The sequence below is a fragment of the Alligator sinensis genome, unplaced genomic scaffold (genome assembly GCF_000455745.1).
Source record: "Alligator sinensis unplaced genomic scaffold, ASM45574v1 scaffold121_1, whole genome shotgun sequence".
NCBI lineage: Eukaryota > Metazoa > Chordata > Crocodylia > Alligatoridae > Alligator > Alligator sinensis.
In genome coordinates, this window is record NW_005841910.1 from 3912604 (window position 1) to 3916751 (window position 4148).

At 44.1% G+C, this 4148-nt stretch overlaps 1 long non-coding RNA gene across 1 annotated transcript in view; it reads left to right on the forward strand.

Moving 5' to 3' along the window:
* The first annotated feature begins 3425 nt into the window (after positions 1-3425).
* Positions 3426-4148, forward strand: part of LOC112549451 — a 15746-nt gene continuing 15023 nt past the window's right edge. Inside the window, exon 1 of the long non-coding RNA XR_003092856.1 lies at positions 3426-3804. This is a non-coding gene — a long non-coding RNA (uncharacterized LOC112549451). The remainder of the gene's footprint in view (positions 3805-4148) is intronic.

The window sequence follows — 4148 nt, forward strand, 5'->3', positions numbered from 1 at the left end:
AAAGAGAGAGAGAGAGAGATGGTTTCTTACCTTTTCCTTGCCTTCTATATACAAGCTACCCCCTTTGCAATCACACATGCCAATACTGGCAAATTTATTTTGGCTGGCTGTCCAGAAAATAAAGTGCCTTAATTTGCTATCCCCTGTGGTTAGGATTCTCTTTGCAGCCATGTGAACTGGAGGTACAGATGATTTACTCATTGACAGAAAGGTTTTCAAAGGGACACAGCATCGGTCCAACTCTGTTCCCACTGGCCTCAAAAGCAGGCTTCAGATTCATACCAATGCAGCCTGCATACTGTTCGGCTTGGGTACTATGCTTGCTTTTTCTTCAAGCAACATTTCTCCTTCCCTAACACACAAGCAGCACTCTTCCAGATTTTTAGTGTGTTCCTCTAAGATACATTTTTTACACTGAGACTGTTCCTGGATGTAAGTACATGTGACCTGTTCTAAATAAAGGATATTTTCCACTTCTTGCACAACTGGAACAGATATAAACAGTAGCCTGAACCAACTGCATTGCAGAACTCAACAAGAATACAAAGCACTTGAATAAGATCCAAAGAAAAAGACTACCTCTAATAAAGCACAAACTCAATCTGGAGTGTCCTAATGTAATCAAGTTTAAATCTAATCACACTGCAAAATTAGTTTACAAAATTGAATTTGATCATATGCAGAGCAACGCTCTTTAAAACAGCCCAGTTCCATTTCGGTTTTACAATTCTCTGCAAAAAAAACTCATGCCTCCGATTCATGTATTAGAAACTACCCTTTCAAACAGAGAGCATTTCACAAGAAGAAAAATTAATTTAACTAGTCAATCTCCAACGCTGAGAGCAGCCCAACATGACATGCTTCAGACCTAGATGCATGACAGGCTAGAGATGAAGTCCTGACTTTACATGAGGAAAATACATGGAGCTAATAAGAGCACTTGAAAACTAGAGTGATGATGATTTTGTAAAAATATCATCACTGCATCAATATTACAAACTATATCTCAAAGTTATTGCCAATTTTTTTAAAAAGCTTCTTTAAAAGTGGCTATACAAATAAAGTACCTGTTAATTTTCCCCTAATTACAATATGTTTTTCATAGCAGAATCATCTGTGGTTTTTTCTAGCCACTGGGTAATAAATTTAAGCTGGAAAAGGTCAGTAGCTGAATAGCACAAATTCTAGAAGTGTGCCTGAAGTTCTTAAGAAACCCGGCGCTGGTGAGATCAAGACTGTCAGCTACAATAGCTGACAACAATTTGCTGGCTCTTGCTACACTGAGCACATCATGTAAATAGGTTTGTGTTACAGGGAGGAAAAAAGAAAAGCAAATGGACCTAAACATTTTTTGCAGTTTTTAGCACATTGAAATCAACAGTAAACTTGGATTACCAAGCAACTTGATCTAATTTAAATGCAGAGCCTCTGACAGCAGCAGGTCAAATACCGCCTTTGGTGGCACATGTACAAGGCTCATTAAAAGGAGTGAAGCTAAACATATGAGGGCAGGGTCTGAGCTCTCAAATGCTAAATTGCACAGAACATGGAGGAAACAGAAAACACGGGGCAAGCTGAAAGCTACGGCCCGTAAAGTCTGGGTATAAGGAAAAAGCGAACATGAAATTTAACTCCTTTTTCTTCTCAGACACTGAATAACCTATACAATAAAAATGCGTTAAAGTAATTAAAAGAACCAACGTTAGCATTGTTGCATATATCGTTTAAGCCAAATGTGATGATATCTGAGAAGGTAGGAGAGAATCTGCCCTTACTTTTGGAAATAACCATTCAACCAGTTGTACAACAGTGTTCTACCCATATCTCTGTGCATTATTATTTTTAATTAGAGAAGAAACCCAATTTAGTCTTCATTGAACACTTGAGTCATCTGCTAAAGTATTCTCCAGTCAAGTTGATACTCCATACAAATCAGAAATTCAGAATCTTTTTTTCGTATTGTATAATCCACTGTTCTCTCACACCACAAAGTAACCCTGGAAAAACAACTGTACATGCAAATGCTATTTAGTTTTCAAAGACTACAGCTTAACCACAGTGAATTCCAGAGAACCCTTAAACATGCCCCATACAGCTCAGCCTGACAGACTAAATTCCCGTGAGATCCCCCAGGGACATTGGGAAGTTTGGGTGGAAAAACTGTATTTTAGCCCTGCATACTATTATCATGCCTTGTTGTTAGAACTTTTTTGCTAGACTTTCATTTTTCACTGGCCTCTACCCTTGTATTGTGGCTTGGGTTTTTTGAGTACAGTATTTACAGCAAAAAGCTATTATTTTTGGGCCCCTTGCAGCTCAGGAAGAAAGACTATGAATTATCAAACAGTGAGTGAGCAACTGTGAGTGGTCATTATAGGAAAGAGAAGGGGAATTTAAGTGCTGAGTTAAACTGTGCAACGAAGAGGAACCTTTTGAGTGGGGAGGACTGATTTTGTTTTATCTGGGGCTGGCTGTTTTGTCTGTGTACAGTAGGAGTAGGCCATGGGGGTTCCAGCTCATCCTCCCTCTGATTTCTACTACCTGGGCCTCAGGACGACTCTGGAGGGAAAGAAACTCTCTTTAGGCAGAAAAGGAGGCCTGCTGGATTGGCTGTCTCAAGAGTTTGAATTGTGAACAGAGACAAGCAGTGGATGGAGACCCACGAGTCTTGCGTTCTGTTCCTAGCTTTGCTGGGGTCTGTTAGTTCGTTGGAAGGGGAGCCAGATGGTTTGAGGAAGACACTGAAGAGTAAGGTCACCCTCAGCATGTAGCTTTGCCCATTTTCTCCTTAGGAAGTTTACAGCATAGGATACATTCGGATGACCTTGTCTCTGCTTTCCCCTGTGGTCACCAGTTTGCTCACCTGCACCTTGGGACGCCACAGGGGATGGGTACAGACCACCTCAATCAGGTCCCCATGCTCCAGCCTGAATGCCTCTCCAGTTAACCCAGCTCCCACAGTGCAGTGGTTGCACTATTAACTGAGGGTGTTGGGCTAACTTACGCTGTAGCACACAGCCCTGGCAGGCCAGCCAATTTGATTTAAAAGTACCATCACACTCAAGGTGAAAGCTTGTGTGTGCAGAAGGGCCTCGAGTTAGACCGGCATCCATGATATCACTCAGTTTAACTCTGCAATAAAAGACAATCCCTAAGCCCTTGATTTGAAAACAGAGTGACGACAGCAGCAAGGTTTTTTCAGGACTTTTCCCAGGCCCAAAAGAACTCGATTTTTTTCCCTTAAGCACAGTGCAAAGCCTCTTGATGTACTCGGGGCTCATAATAGAGGCGATCTCTTTTATTAGACCAACACGATTTTTGCAAAAATAAATAAATAAATAATTATTTAAATTGCAAGCTTTCAGGCACAAACACCCTTCATCGGTGCATCAGATTGTAAAAGTCTTCCCGGGTAGAAATGAAAGTTCATATTTCATAGGATGTCACAAGAGGAGTCAAGAGACCTTGCTGGGGTTCATAATAGAGGCGATATCTTTTATTAGACCAATTGCTTTTTCCTCTAGACCAGCCTGGACACTTGATTTTCTTGGGATTTTCCTGGAGGGTCGGGACGTACATTTACCTGCTTAGACCTTAATTACAACGAGGCAAGCCTCCTTCACTTTTAACGCCGCATTTCACGACGCGCGCGCCTGCCACCCACGGCGCAGACATCTCTTTAACGACAAAAAAAAGGACGGACGTCAGACACGCCAACCACAACCACGGTCAAAAACGAGGCAACGCCGTGATACCGGCCGAGCGCGTGGTCCACAATGATGCGAGAGGCGAGGCTTTCTCAGGGTGAGCTCCTTGTTTCGGGGAGGGGGGGGCGACCAATGTAAGAAGGGGTAAAGTTAGAGAAGCTTTCAAATATAAGGACTGAGGAAAAGAGGTGGGTGGCTCGCGGCCCGTCCTCACCCGGGCACAGCTTGGGGGCACGAGCCGGGGGGCAGGAGGGGCACGGGGAGATGCCCAAGGGCGAGAAAGACATCGGGGAGGGGATGAAATGACAAGGAAGGAGGCGCCCCTGAGACAACCCGGCTCTGGGGGCAGCTGGGGGCACCCCGGGGTGCCCGGGGGGGTGCGGGGGTGACCTCTGCGGCCCGGCGCGGCAGCGGGGGAAACACGGGGCGGCCCCCGCGGGC